At 36.2% G+C, this 16,911-nt stretch overlaps 1 long non-coding RNA gene across 1 annotated transcript; it reads right to left on the reverse strand.

The window, feature by feature from the left end:
* Positions 1-11,835: 11,835 nt before the first annotated feature.
* On the reverse strand, positions 11,836-12,345 carry LOC122048956. The gene is made up of 3 exons (XR_006130752.1): positions 12,259-12,345; positions 12,086-12,183; positions 11,836-12,016 (listed from the first exon to the last, which is right to left on the reverse strand). It is a non-coding gene; the product is annotated as an uncharacterized LOC122048956 (long non-coding RNA).
* Between the last annotated feature and the right edge of the window lie 4,566 nt (positions 12,346-16,911).

The raw sequence follows: 16,911 nt of genomic DNA on the forward strand, positions 1-16,911 counted from the left end.
TTAATGCCATTTATTTTAAGCTTTTAAAATAATTTTGAAAAATTATTTATATAATTAAATAAATTCATCTAATCTATCTAATTAAATGATGATAAATAAGTAAACTCATTTATAAATAGATTATTTATCATCTCTCCACAAGAATGACAATTAATTCTTTTTAAAAAAAAAAAAATTTAATATGACCAACAATTTAGAAAATTTGATAAAATAAAGCATTGAATTAAAAAAACTAATGCTTAAAGTTTTTTTTTTTTGCATTATAAATTTGCATCACACTCGAATTGAAATGCAACAATTCCAAGTCATAAGAGAAAGATATTAACTATTTAAATTATATTATATTTACTATATTTTTCTAATTGAGTTTCTTGCCTTCTAATTTCTAAAATTGAAAGGTTCATTAAAATTTTAATAGGTCAACTACACCATTAAGATAGGTCTTTTAATATTTATATTATTGAAATATATCTTAATAAATATATCAACCACAATATGTATAATTGTCACATGTGGTCAACCTGCCACTTCAGTCCCAAAGAGGTACAAGTTAATCTTATGACAAATTTATTATAATAGAATAAGAAATTAAATTTCGACAAAATCGACATGCCCTCTGTCCCAATTTGAATGGGGCCCTAAGCTTTTTATGTTTTTATATTTTTTATATTTACTTTAAAAACATTAATTTTAATTTTAATCTTATTTTAAAGATATCAATTTTAATTTTAGATTATTACAATTTAATTTGTTGATTTTTTTATAATGCTATATATATTTTAAACTTAATCATCTCTCGTTCATCGATCTTGTGCCCTTATCCTCCGATCTTTTATTAGTGCAAGCAAAAAGGTGATAACCCTCGATTGAGGGCCCTCTAAAATTGACCCACTCAATATGAAAAGGAGGTAAATTATGGAAGGTTTTAGCCAACACAGTAGCTATTTGCATGAGGACAGATAACTAGCGAGACATTGTGCACGCGCTGGGTCTCCTCCCTTATTAGTTGACAGTAAAAATATGAAATTGTCACATTGACAACACCTCTTGGGTATCCCTTAGTTTTTGAAAGGAAGGTAAATCATGGGAGACTTCACACAACAATAACAACATATGTAAAGACAAGGTTAAGGCAACCAACGAGACATTCCACACCCGCTGGGAATCGACTCTAGACTTATTTACAACAATATCCTTGCACAAACTTGGTGATGACATATTCACAATGGGGCACGGATCCTCTGGACCATAAAATGCGGTCCAGAGGATGGACCACATCACTTATAGATGGGATTTCATGGACTCCACCTATTATACAGGTGGGATCCAAGAAATCCCATCTATAAACAACCCCTGGTCCAGGAGAGAACTAGGGGTTGTGGTGAGGATCTGTTCACAATGAAAATATTTTTATCACAAAATTCGTCCTAAGTTTTTTTATAATGATTTTTTTTAAAAAAAATTATCCTAGAATTTATCTAGAAGATCATGTGCACACGATTTTTTTTTTTTAAATCATCTTCATTTTAGACTTTTTTATCTTAAAAAAAAAGTAATTAGATAAATCGATGTGCATTAGGGAGTTTAAGCAATAAAACTTTATGTGCAGGAGTGAGAACAAATTTAAGTTTTTTTATTAGGGATTTTATGAAAATTTACCATTAATGTAAATGTTTTAATAAAAAACTATAAAAATATATATTAACCGAAAATACAATCTTTCCACCGTGATAATACAATATCATCTTCACACACACACACACACACACAAATAATCCAATTGTGCTATTCAAATGATATATTGTTTGTTAAAATGATATCATTTTTTGTTGTAAAAAATATATATAGCTCCAATGTAAAGAAATATAATTTTATATGTCAATCATTAAAAAATAATATATTTATTGAATTTTAGATTCCTATTATTTTTTATGATAAATTTGATATTTTGATAAAAGCTAGTGGATTAAAATATTACAAATAAAAGATTAAGGTTAGATTTGAATTTTTAATTTTCTTTAACATGTTATTTTAAATTTAAAATAAGTTTTTGATTTATTTAGCATTTTTAACTTAAATTATTAATAAATTAAAATATTTTGAAATAAAAAATAAGACTAGATTATTTTGTAAAATTAAAAAATTTCTTTGTAAAGCTCCTCCACAAGTAATGTTCAATATGATTTACAAATCATAAATTTTATTTCTTCCTAATAATTGTATTTAAGTAGAAATTAAATTACTTTGATTTATTTATTTACTTTTTCATACCCTCCCTTTTCCTCTATTTTCCTGGTAACTCATGCAATTATCTCACAGTTGATGAGGCTGCAAGCTCCTCTGGGCGACACAGATGCCATGTAGTTTGAATTTGCTGAGTTTTTTTTTAAAAAAAATAATATATAAATCAAGGCCTTTAAAAAAAAAAGAAAACCATAGCCATCATTCATTTATGCGTGATAGATTGGCAGGGGGTCCTTTTGAGACGATCTAATGACTAACATAGGAGGTACGAAGAATGCGTGATATCCAAACTCTCTTTGCCATATCATATGATAAGGGCCAATGCTCTCTACCATTAATATTAAGGTTGTCTTGTATTAAACTCTACTCGCAGTTAATGTCATGCGTTTGGGGGCACATGTGACAGTTAGCGAATGTTGTATCGCTGTAATCATGTTAATAATATAAATATTAAAGAAACTCCATTTAAAAAATACAGAATTATAACATAATAGCCTTTCAACACTATGCGTTAATTATTTTAATTATACAAAATATAAATATATAATACGGTAAATTATGTTTAAATCCTCATGCAAACTTCGGCATTTGTATTCAGCCCTTGTGTCAATATATATTTGTTTTCGATACCTAACCAAACTAGCTTATTTATTTTAACTCTTTAACTCTGACAAAATTAATATATTATCCTCTGAATTTAAAATACTCAATTAAATACATTCTCTCCTAATTTCCGATGCAATATCAGTGACGAATCCAGGAGTTCAAATATGGAGGGACGATCATGAAAAACAAGAGGTGGTATCCTCCATCTCCACCGGTAGAGCCCCATAATACTAGGGGTTCCATTGCCGGCAAGGGGGGGGGCGACCGCCGATGCCGCCCCCCCACTGGATCCGTTAAACCATCTCTATCAACGTTGAAGGCAAAAATCATAGAGGCGGTAGAACCCAACTAAACCCTCTTAAACCCTTGAATCATTGGTAAGTAATATTTGTATGTCCTAAATTTCGACTAATTTTTTATTCTTCTGCGAAAAATTGAAGTTTTAGTTCATGGGTGTTTTCGATTTTGTGAGGTTGAGGTTAAATAAAATTAGGGTTAGGTGTCTGCATTGTAATTTTATGAATGAGTTTGTATTGCATCTTCTTCAATTCAAGGAATGTGAGATATGTGCAAATTTTGTAGTGATAATTAATTAATAAATTGAGTAATGTACTCAATTTAAGTACTTTGATGCCCAAAATCTGTAGGGTTGTACGTTAAGGCGATAAATGGGTAAATTGTTATAATTATTGGTGTTGTCCATTCTGTTGATTCGAATAAAATTGTTAAAATTAGCTCTAGGGGGAGCTCAAAGAGTCAATTTGGGACCCATGGCCAATAGATCTCAAGTGAGTTTTACTTGTGAGTCTAGACAAGCCATGGAGTATACTAAATGGTTTGGAGACGAACTTGAGTCTCAACCTTAGGGAATTGACACACATGGAATGTGTTTCATGCTTGGAAATATGACATTGGGGTCATATAGCATGATAATTGATTTGGATATATAGATGCCATATAAACCAATGCTAGGGATGCATTATGGATTGATATGGGCAAATACATCAAGAGAAAGACAAAACTAGGACTTTAGGTCAAGGTTCAATTGAACCATTTAGTTAGTTTTGGATTTTGTGTCAATCTTGGGATTGGTGATAGATACATTTTGTGATATATTTTTTCCAAGTAGACAAAGGTACAATAGACCTCTCCACAAAATTTGAGGATTTTTGGAGGTCTACAGAATTTCTGGTGCATTTCTGAAGTTGGCCTGAAAAGGTTGAAATTTTCAGAAATAGGATACCAGTCGATTGGTGCAGATACCTGTCGACTGGTAACAGTATTTTTCGACCACAGTATGCTTCTGTAAGGTTGTGTCGAAAGGGGCAGTCGACTGATACTTGGGGCAGTCAACTAATACCAGCCTGATAGTGTTTTTCAGCGTTGTTCTTGACCATGTCAACTCGTTTAGATGTATGGGATCCATGAGGGATAAATACATGAGTTTAGGGTGAGTTTGGATGACAAGTTTTCAACAATTGGGATATTGTTGGAAAACTTTTTGGATGTTAGGCAAAGGGGGAGAAGTAAGGTTTAGTTGGGAAAACCTTAAGTGCCTTTGCGAAGGGGGAGCCTTGTGATTAGTTCTTAAATATCTCTGTGGTAAAATCTTAGAAGTCTTAGTCACTTTTGTTGCAAAAATACTCTTAGGAATAACCTTCCTAGTATTTTTGACTTGACCTTTTGACCTAGGATTGGTTCCATAATTATATGGAACCATATGGTAATAAGGCACATCCTTTTTAGTTTTAGGTTTGTATCCCAAACCCCTATGGACCTTGGATGACCCTTGTTTCTCTAAACCTAGGTTTTGACTCTTAAGCCCTTGTGTATCATTTGTGATCTTTCTAAGGGTCATTTCCATTTTGTCAAGTCTTGACCTCAAGACTTGATTTTCCTTCTATAATTCCTCAACCTTAGATTTTTCACTAAAATCTTGATTCTCCTTTTTCTTAGGCAAATACCTAGAGTCCTTAGAGTTCTTGCATAAATTTTTACCTACCTTCCTAATTCTAGGTGTGGTAGTTTTAGCATGAAGAGCTACATGTTTTTCCTTATGCTATCATGCTTCCTATTTTTATGGTAAATAGTATTAAAATGATAAAAATTTGAATTAGCATGCTTCTTACCATAATTTAAAGGGGTAGGTTCAATAAATGATACCTTTCGTTTTACCTTAGAGGCTCCCCCTTGACTTATGCTTTCTCCTTTAGCTTTGACCGTCTTCTTCCCCTTAGGACATTAACTCTGATAATGTCCCTTTTGATTGCAAGAGAAGCACACAATGTGCTCCTTGCTCTTCTTTGTTGTGGGGGCAGTCTCCTTGGACTTCTCCTTGCCCTTTGGTGCCACTTAGCCCTTCTTCTTGGCCAATTTAGGGCACTTGCTCTTGTAGTATCCATGTTCCCTACATTCAAAACATATGATATGATCTTTATTTTTAAATGAAATATTTATACCTTCACACGTAGGGATGACACTTGATCCTCCATTTGATATTTCTTGATCTTTGGAGGATGCAATGTCTTCTTCTCCATTTGACCCGGATGTGGAAGCTTCTTCTTCTTCTTGATATGATGTCAACAAAGATCGCTCCCCCTCAATCCTAGAGGTGGAGACTTCATCATCTTCATCTTGTACATGGAACAAAGAGTATACTCCCTCTTTGCCCTTTTCATTGCATTCCTTTGAAGATGAGCCTTCTTGGACTTCTTCTTCAGAAGTTGAGCATCTCTTAACCTCGGAGTCCTCTTCCTCTTGTTCTTGGCCCATGGAGTCGCCCTCTTTGGATTCTTCTTGAATTGGTACAGTGGAGGGGATCTCATGAATCGTTGCCCATTTGCTCCAAAGCTCCTTGACATCTTTGAATTCTCTGACTTGAGCCAAAATATTGCTTGACAATAAATTGACCAATAGCTTGGTCACTTTGTCATTTGCCTCACTCTTTTGAATTTGCTCTTGGCTCCACTTGCTCCTCTTGAGAATTTTTCCCTTTGAACTTGTTGGAGCTTCGAAGCCTTCCATAAGAGAAAACCATTGCTCTATCTCCACCATCAAGAAATTTTCGATCCTTGATCTCCAAAGATCGAAGCTCATTATTGTGAATGGTGGAGGCACCCTTGTATCGAATCCAAGTCCGTTTTGGAATTCCATTTGAAGTTGAGCTTGATGATGAAGTCTTTGACTTGATAAAATTTGCTCCAACTTCTACACCCTCTAGCCTTGTTGCCCCTTCTGGCGATGATTCCGATGAAGAGCGGCTTTGCTCTGATACCACTTGTTGGGACCAAAATGTTGCTAGAGGTGGGAGGGGGGGTGAATAGCTCGGCGCGATCTCGTGCTCGTCGTTGCTTGCTTCTTGTGATGAAATGCAGTGGAAAATACAAAGAAACAAATATACAACGCTAACACTAGGGATTTACTTGGTATCTACCTCAAGAAGAGGTCACTTATCCAAGGATCCACACACTCACGCACCCTCCACTATGAAAACGCTCCTTTTCGGTAACTACCGAAGGCGGAGAAGTCCTACAAGTTCTCAGTACAAGAAGAAAGGGAAGGGAAATACAATACAAGCAAAAGTTTACAAGATATGCACAAGAAACCCTAACCCTAGCTTCTTCTTCGCCTCTTGACTTGGACGTGCACCAGCACAAGCCTCCAAGAACCTTCAAGATCTGGCGTGAGAGCTGTTGAGAAGTGGCTGTGAAGTCGCTGTGGAGAAAGAATCGAAGCCGTGGAAGAAGTGCCGAGAGAAATGCTCGCCAACAGCTAAATACGACGCCAACAGTCGAATCCCAATCGATTGGATTGCTCCCAATCGATTGGGGAGTCTTTGGATCGATCAATCGATCGATCCAGGGCTTATCGCGTGAAATCGCACCTCCCAATAGATCGCCCGATCGATTGGAGGCTCCCAATCGATCGGCTGATCGATTGGGAGACTTTCTGTTCGCGCGACACTTCTTCCCAATCGATCCACTGATCGATTGGGAGGAGGTTTGTCATGGGGACTCACCCAATCGATCAGCCGATCGATTGGGCATGAGCCAATCGATCGGCTGATCGATCCAGCTTCTGTTTTTGCCCAAAAATGAGTCCAAAGTCCCCGACACCAACATTCGATCAACCATGATCTGTTGGTACATCATGCCTAGCATCCGGTCACCCTTGACCTGTTATGACTCCCTCACCAAGTGTCCGGTCAATCCCTTTGACCCACTTGGACTTTTCTCCTCGTGCCAAGTGTTCAGTCATACTTGACCCACTTGGACTTATCTCCACCAGGTGTCCAATCAACCTTGATCCACCTGGATTTCCCGTGCCAAGTATCCGGTCAATCCCTTTGACCTACTTGGGCTTCCCAACACCAGATGTCTGATCAACCTTCATCCATCTAGATTTCTTGTGCCTGGCTTCACTCACCAGGACTTTCACCTAGCTTCACTTACTAGGATTTTCCAGCTGCTTGCTTCACTCACCGGGACTTTCACCTAGCTTCACTCACTAGGATTTCCCATATGCCTGGCTTCACTCACCAGGACTTTCCTTCTGTCTAGCTTCACTCACTAGGACTTTCCATAACTACCTGACTTCACTCACCATGACTTTCCTTCTACCTAGCTTCACTCACTAGGACTTTTCATAACTGTCTGGCTTCACTCACCAGGACTTTCCTTCTGCCTAGCTTCACTCACCAGGACTTTCCTTCCGCCTAGCTTCACTCACTAGGACTTTTCATAACTGTCTGACTTCACTCACCAGGACTTTCCTTCTGCCTAGATTCACTCACTAGGACTTTCCATAACTGCCTGACTTCACTCACCAGGATTTTCCAGTCAAGTATCCAGTCAACCTTAACCTACTCGACTCTCCTTCACAATCTTCCCACATGAAGAATCGCACCTGCAATCTCCATGTGTTGTCTACATGTATTGTCAAACATCGAAACCCAAACATCAAGACTCGAGCTTGACCCAATTCAAGCTCAGTCAACCAGGTCAACCTTGACCTAGGGAATATTTCACCAACACAAGTGTCTTTGGTGAGTGTTGTGGTGAGGTTTCTCCACCCACAAGGAGGTTTGAGCTAGCCGGAGTTTCCGGGGATTAATCCACCAACGGATTGAGGGATCGCCCACTTTACGGACAACCGTGGAGTAGGAGCAAGTTATCTCCGAACCACATTACATCGACGTGTATTGGTTTGCATTCTTTCCTTTAGTATTTAGCTTTTGTATTTGTGTTTGTATTATTGTATTTTTGCTTGCGCAACTAACAAATACGTAGGAAGCATTTGATTTAGAGGGCACGTCTATTCAACGCCCCTTCTAGCCGATCACCGATCCCCTACACTATCTAGTCTTCTCTAGCTTAACTAGACTTCCAGCGAATCGTCTAGTCCTCCTGGCCCGACTAGACTTCAGCCTGGTATCTGGTCCCTGTCAGGTCTTTTAGTCTTGTACACTAGGTAAGTGGATTAGAACACAACTTTTAACTTTAACCTTTTATCATACATCAAATCATGAGTTTGATTGTCAGTGCTAATTACACCAACAAAAAGAACGAGTTTTAAATACGCATGATTCAACCCCCCCTCCTCTTCTTACATGTATCGGTCCTACAAGTGATTACTTCAAGTTTTTGCTACAACAAATCATCGAATAAGCGATTATTCCTAACCATACCCCCCCCTCCCCTACCAAAGTGTCCTAACAATAACGCTGTTGTTGGTTTCTTAAAATCAACAACACATTGTAGCAGCTACGAAATTGTTGCTACTACAACTATCAGTTATAACTTTGAGAGACCATAAAGTTTGATTCAGATTAAACTATAGGAAACATAATATATTAAATTGAAGCTCGTTCAAAAATCTTCGATTTTATATATTGTGTGTACCATAGTTCAATATAACTCAAAAGTTATCACCTCTTAAAGTTGAATTTGTACTTGTAGCAGTTACAGCTTCGTAGCTACTACAATATGTATGTTAAGTAAATTTTGAGACTTCATTATGAAAGATTGAAAGAAGTGCTAGAGGAGTGAATAACGCTCGTCGCTTTTCATTTTTTTGGAAACTCAAGAGATGACATAGCAAAAAAAGACAACAATTAGCAAAGTTCCAATATTCTAGGCAATAATTAGCAAAGTTTAAGTATGCAACAATGTTGTTTCTAGTTTCTAAAAATCAACATCTTCAAAAATCAGCAAGTTGATGAGTTCTCAAAATCAACAACAATATGTTGCTAATTTTAGAAATCAGTAATATTGTTTTGTTGATTTTTAAAAATTAGTTGAAAATCAACAATATAGTATTGCCGATTTGTAAAAATCAATCGAAAATCTACAACATGGTAAAAAAAATGGTTTGGAAGATTTTATGTATTGTTGATTTTTGGAAATTAGGACCATGTTATTATTGATTTTTGAAAATCGACAATACTTTTAAAAATCAACAACATTGTGTAGTTGATTTCGAAAAATCAACTACACAATGTTGCTGTTGATTTTTCTACAACAACATTGTGTAGTTGATTTTTCGAAATCAGGAACACAGTAAAATAAGAATTGTTAAAAAAAAAATCGGATGAACATTAAAAAGAAAGAGAATGAAGTAAAAAGGAAGAGAAAAACAAATAAAAAGGAAAAGATATGACATTGCTTGGACATTTTCCAAATCATATACGTGATCAGGAAACATATATAATCATGTTGTTTGGTAAATTGTTCATTATTTTTTTTCTAAAATTTTAATTTTCTTTGAATATATATTTTTAAAATAAAATCATCAAATTTAGAATGTGTCTTTGTCTGTCTATCTTGAAATGATGTAATTAATTCAATTTGTCTAGTATATATGGTGAAGTTTATATGTGGATCATGTTTAACTAGATCATATATGTGCAAATTCATTATGATTTTAGATAAAAATGGATAGATAATTATCAAATCAAAACAAAGTAATAAAATTAAAAATCATCTCTCTTCTCTTATTCAATTAAGACACTAAAAATATTTGAATTAATAATAAATATAGTCACTGGATTATGAGATAACCTTTAATGATAACATCCCATATTATAATAGGATAATTTGCTGATGGACATCTAATTCTAATATTGGAATAAAAAAAATTGAAAAGCCCACACTAAAGACAACAGATAATAGTTAATAAATAATTTTATCCATTATTCTCTATGTTTATGCCTCTTATTCTATTTGTCTACGACCATATTGAAATATGATCACTGAATTATGGGGCATCCTTCAATAATCACACCAGGTACTGTGGGACAATTTGCCAATGGACAATGATCACTTAATTCTAATCCCCACCAGTTCGCTCCATATATATTCTGAAACTGAAGAGAGACGCTAAGCAGAAGAACAAAAACTGCCGAGCCCGCATCAAGTCCAGCGGATAATAGATAATTATATCTAGTCCACCATTCTCTATGTTTATGATAGATGAAATAGTTGAAGAGTAAACCAACAATAAACCAGTTCCAATAACCCACCATCCCACCGACAGGTAGAACAAGAGCGGCATTGAATATAAGTGGGAAGTTAATGAGTCTAATCCATTTCTTTTCTGGGTACTTATGCGATAATAACCACACAGGAATTGGTGCGACGAGTCCAATTAGAGCAAAGATGAAGACTATGGAGTACATGCCATTGGGATAAAACGTCTTGCTAGGTCCAACAAGCCCCCATGTTACCCCAGTGATGAGCTTTGTCACTGGGACATGTCCAAGGACTTCCCTCCGGTAGTAAGTCTGGTTGGCAAATATTGTCTATTGATCGGAGCATCCACCATGCTATGCCAAAATCAATGAAGCATGAAATCGTCGCACTTAAAATCTACAATCATCATTTTTTTTAAAAAAAATATATCTTAGATATGTAACTAATGATGAAGAAAATGACCATCCAGTAATAGAAGAAAGGGAATGCTTTTACCATAAGGTGAAATACGATTTTTGGAGGAATCTTTATATAGTGTGATAATTTGAAGTTATATATAGCATAGGCTGCCACTAGGTGAGCCTCTGTTCCATATAATTTGAAAGCCATGTTGGCTAGAGGTTTGCCTGGATTCAAGTATCCAATGATGGCTTCAAATAGCAAATCTAATGTGAATCCCTATATATAGGCGACACATAAAGTCACTAGTTAGTTTATATATATATATATATATATTCAATAATGAACGACTTCATTATATAGATTAGTATAATGATTAGTGCTCACCGAACCAGCAATTGCTTCAAGTACACATTCTAATGGAAGGAACAGAAAAACCAAAGCACATGCCAACAAAACTTCCCAGTAACGAAGTTGAATTTGACTTCCAAAACTTTCACAGACCAGAATTGCCATGCCGATCATAGACAACAATATGGAGTAAAACCACCACTGCGGAATAGATTCATAATTTTGCTTCATTAGCCTCCCATGCACATCTTGCTCATCATCGTCTTTATATGCTTTCTTAAATGTTTGCCACAGTGATCTGCAGAGATCGATTACTACAACGATCAACTGGACTATGAATACATCAATTAGAATGTGACAAAATGAATACGTACCTCCCATAACAAAGAGTAATCTCAGAAATAGAGGATGTGTATTGAGCAAGACTAAACGCATAACAATAAAGCAGTGAAGTAGTGAAGTATATCTTCGAGTACTTATCATAGGCTTCTTGATTAAACGTGAGAGTGTTAGAATCGATAATTCTTGAGACATTATACTTTTGCCCATGAGAATCATAGATATTGGTCGAAAACAGTGGAAATTTTCTTGCTTCATATGCATTACTCCAATAAGAGAAAGGTATAAAAATGTATGTGATCACGATAAATCCAATCAAATTATTGAAAATCACAAATGAAGGGAGAACCAAAAGGCTTCCTAAAAAACTTGTTATAGTCATCCAATCAAGCGAAATTGATCCAATGCCGAGTCCATTCATCCCGGAGCCAATTTGTTGTGCAGTGATAGAGTCCTTCCATATCCAACACACAAAGGACAGAGCAGTAATAGACTGGAAGAAATAAGCAGGGATGATGCTGTAAGCGAAAATCGCAGCAAAGACAATAAAAAAAAATTGATAACGTGATAACCCTCCCTTGGGCCTCTTATCCTCCTCATGTAATGCCCTGAGAAATACAAATATCATTTTCATTTCATCCTTTGCTTAATAATTCTTTACCAACAATTTAACATACCTGTAAAGAGGGATGCTGGCAACTACACTAGGCCACCACATATTCGGTGAATCTACTAGAAATTTTAGAAACAAACCGGCAAATCCGAAACCCAAGAACTGTATAAATTGATATATAGTCACTTCTCTTCTTTCTTTAATATGAATGATTACATCTTATTATAAATTTGGTACCTGTGTTGATATAACCAAGAGCAAAGCTGGCCAAATATGAATTTCTTTATGGTAAAAGATCTTGGCTACACTGATATTGTAAATGCCTGGACTGCCTATCGAATTAACAAATATGGACATGGCGATATGTTCTTTGATATTGAAGGGGCACGGATTAAGTGAAAAGCTCCATCTTGTGCCTGGGATTGTCACAACTTTATTTGGCAAAACTCTGGCTAACAAATTACATCCACCGTACAAGAAGAAATCGATACAAACGGGTGATATGTAGATGAACTGCTGCCTGAAAGTAGCGATTCTAACCAACGCCGACTGCAGGATGCAGAGCGGAACACCAAGAATCCATATGCGAAATGTTAACACTTGCAACGTTGGATCATCTGTTGAAGGAACTGTCAGTCGCACTTGTTCGATTGGGGAGTCATCCATCTTAAAAAATAATTTAACACGGTTATATTAGCTATTGGTGGAGGATAGATTCAACGATACAAGAAAAAGTTACTGGGTGACAAGTCAGGAAGATTTTACCTTCTTTTAAGATGTCCATATGAATTGATAAAGGTCACAAAGGAAAGATAGTAATGCTATTCTAGGTAAATCTATTCTTTACTCTTCTCAACTGATTGCCTATATTTAACTTTAATTTTCTTCCATTAAGTAAAATGCGTCCGTTGTTTGTCTAACATACATATAAAATCTTCACCATTAAATATGTCCAACATATGTAATTAATAATGTTCCAATACAATAAATTCATGTAGAAATTAAAATTTGGACGATACATCGGCTCATATTAGAATCTAAAATTTTGATAAATAAAGAACTGAAAAAATAGAAAGATAATTGAATGATAAATATTTTTTATTTATTTTGAATGTAATTAATAATAGAATTATTTGATTTATTAATTTATTTTATTTAATTTATGATGAAATAAAATAAAATTTAAATGATAACATAGCAGAGAATGAAATATATCCGATCTAATACAAAATTAATTATTATTATTCTTTTTTTTTTATAATTCGGATATTTAAATTTTATTCAATTAATCTTGGATGTAGACCGTATTCCCACTATTCGATTAACAAATAAATTCAAAACTATATTTAGAGGTTGTTTTTTTAAAAATTTATTTAGCTTGATTATATTTGTGGATGTTGGCAATTTATGGGCTCAATTGGATTTTTTCAATTCTTTTAGCTCATTTGATTTGTTAAATAAACGGTCCAACTGACTCTCATTTCACTTGTGGACTTGACAAGTTATCAGGCTAATTCGTTAGTTCATATCCCTAATCCAATTATTTTTGTACTGAGTTTTAATTTCCTTCCTCTACCACGACAATTGTTGTTGCTGACCTATCAACCAGCGAGCTGGGGCATGGAAAAAACAATAATCAACTAGATAACATCGAATTTGGTTGACCTTATAGAGTTTTTTATATCAATTGTCAGGATAAAATAAGAAGCGCTCGCGATGGACAACTCAGAAGTTCAATATCTAGTAATTACACGCCTCATTTGGAATAAAAATTCTTACAAAATATGTCGTAGCTGGAGATCAAACTGTAGATACCTAGATGACAATACCATTTCACTGCATCATAACGAGGCGAGCTCTGGGGCATCTAGGTTTGATGCAAATGTGGCAAAATTGAATTAAGGGCGAAAGGGCAAGGGTTACTAAGGGCATCTGCAGTTATAAACTTCTTACATGGATTTATGTGCTCCATCATATCACTCCCACATCAAAAATAAAAATTTTCACTCATTTTAAAAGCCTCTCTCCACTGTCATAAACCTTTCCAATAATTTTTTTTTATAATCCTCCCCTTATTATTAGGGATCTAATCAAAATTTCATATTGGAAAAATATGGAATAAATTATGAATTTAAAAGAAGTAAGATATCTCTCTTGGCATGAGACCTTTTGGGTAGAGCCCAAGAACAAAGCCATGATAACTTAGACCCAAAGTGAACAATATTATGTCATTGTGAAGATATGTGAATATCCTTTGGTCCCAGCAAATGGTATCAAAGTCATGGTTCAGACTAAATGTCATGTGGGGTAGCCTTGAATGAAGTTATAGAGAGGACCGGAGTAGGTCAGGGCGACCGGATGCTCGCAGGGAGACCCGAAACATGTTAGGGTGACCTGATGCTTGCTGGAAGGTCTGGAGTAGGTCAGGATAATCGAATGTTCACAGGGAGTTTCGGAGCAGGTCAAGAGTGACCAGATGCGGATGCTTGCGGGGAGACTCAGAATAGGTTAGAAGTGACCAGATGCGGATGCTTGCAGTGAGGCCCAAAGTAGGTCAGGATGACCAGATGCTTATGGAGAGACCCGAAGCAGGTCAAAAGTGATGAGATGCTCATGGAGAAGCACATACCATGAGAATAATTATGGTCTTTTGTTTGAGGAGAGAATTGTTGGGATTCAATCAAATTCTCACATTGAAAAGATATGAAAAAGATCATAGGTTTAAAATGATGTATGATATCTTTATTGGCATAAGATCTTTAGGGTAAAGCCCAAGAGCAAAGTCATAAGGGCTTAGGTCCAAAGTGGACAATATTATGTTATTGTGGAGATATGTGTGTTCCTTTGGTCACAATAAATGGTATCAGAGCTTTGGTTCAGACCAAATATCATGTGGAGTAGCCTTGAACGAAGTTGCATTCCAAGAAATTAAGATGACGTCAGCAATAATAAAAAGGCACTATGTCACGCCCCCAGAGGAGTCCTTACCGAAAAATTTCGGCAGCATCTCCCCTGTATGGGTGACAATCTGAGGCATACATACATACAAAATACATCATCCACATATGGCTGGAATATATTTACACAACCACGCAGTTATATAATCAGCCCACTCGGCTGGAACAGAAATAAATACAACCACGCAGTTATATAAATATATTAATCAGCCCACACGGCTGTACTAAAATCAACACAACAGAAATCACAAACAACGATCACAATACACAACTAACTGCGAGCCGGCTCGGCTTGACACAATAAAATCAAACTAAATACAAGATACACAAACACAAGAACAAGAAATAAAACCAAAGCACAACTAATGTACGGTATACCAAAACCATAATATCGTCCTCGAATGTGACGTGGAATTGGCGGACAGGATCTCCAGGCGACTCCATAAATCCTTTACCTGCTACCTGGTGAAATTACCAATATACAGGGTGGTGAGTATAAAGACTCAGCGGGTAATATACAGATAGTGCATGAGTATAGTAAATCAAACTAGAGATGCAAAAGTATACAGTCTCGTATGGAAATAGCAGGTACTACAGTGATATCATAATAAGTGTCCATACCTGAAACCATATCCTAGGCTAGTAATGGAAGGTAGGTGTAGCAAAATCCTACTACAGTACTGCTCAATACTACATGGTATCATGTGAGGTATATACATGTCAATAGTAAGTACGCTAGTGTCTAAACACATACCACGGGTATATATCTCAACCTATGTAAGCATATCAGCATAAGTAAACAACAACAGCATAAGCTAGTAACAGCAGCATAGATAAGCAACAACAGCATAAGAAATAACAGTATCAGCAGGTATAATAATAACAGCGTATGCACGGATGGTCACCCCGCCCACCTCTCTGCACCATGACCCTTGTATGGTCGAGAGGCCGGATCGATGACAACTGTACCACCCAAAGGCCGCCACAACTCTCGAGTGACTGGATGGACAGGTGCATAGTAGCTGAATAGCTACATCTTCAACGGGGGTCCCTGCTGCCCGCGACTCCAGCTATCACTACCCATGAGTGTGCGAGTAGGGGGGCACGACAGGACAAGCGACATGCTCTAGCTACCACTACCCATGAGTGGCCGAGCGTGCGTCCCAAGCCATTGACCGTCTCAACCACAAGGGAGCCAAGGTCGCCGGCAATGCATGCAATGACATGATGCGAACAAAGCAACAGTCATCATATATATATAAACAGAAACATGTATACTACATGAAGCCAGCATGCTCAGTAAGGTGTGTAAATAAACATCAAACCAAAGCATGTAAACATGGTATCAGGTGCCCATATATCCAATACCTAATATCTAATGTCTGGTATCTGGTATCTGGTATCTGATACCTAGTAATATAGTATCTGCTAAATATCATCGATCGCAACGAGAGACTGTATTGATACAGAAACGAGTAGCTCAAAGATTGAGTGGAAGTATCGAACGCAGGAAAAATAAGAGTAGAGTAAAGATAGATACAACAACTATCTGAACATAAAGCTCATGCACTAGGATCAAAATACTAAAGAGATAAAGCAAGAAGTATTCGCCTTTATCTGCCGATAGTGATAAATATTGCCACGTCGAGATGTGTCTCCGACTAGTATCCTGCAACACAGAATACATAATACTGCTAAGTTATATCATAATCCAGATAACTAATACTAACCCCAATCCGATTAGGAATCAACATTTTAATTCCCTTTACTGCTCCAACACTTCTTTCACACCAAATCCCCTTATGATTTAATTCAATTCAATTAGTTAACCCTCTTTGTTAACATGCTTCGACTATCCATCAAGGTAAAACTAACAATCCAACTATTATAATCAATCATGTATCAATCAACCCTCAATTAATACATCATTTAA

The sequence above is a fragment of the Zingiber officinale genome, chromosome 2B (assembly GCF_018446385.1).
Source record: "Zingiber officinale cultivar Zhangliang chromosome 2B, Zo_v1.1, whole genome shotgun sequence".
Taxonomy (NCBI): Eukaryota; Viridiplantae; Streptophyta; class Magnoliopsida; order Zingiberales; family Zingiberaceae; genus Zingiber; species Zingiber officinale.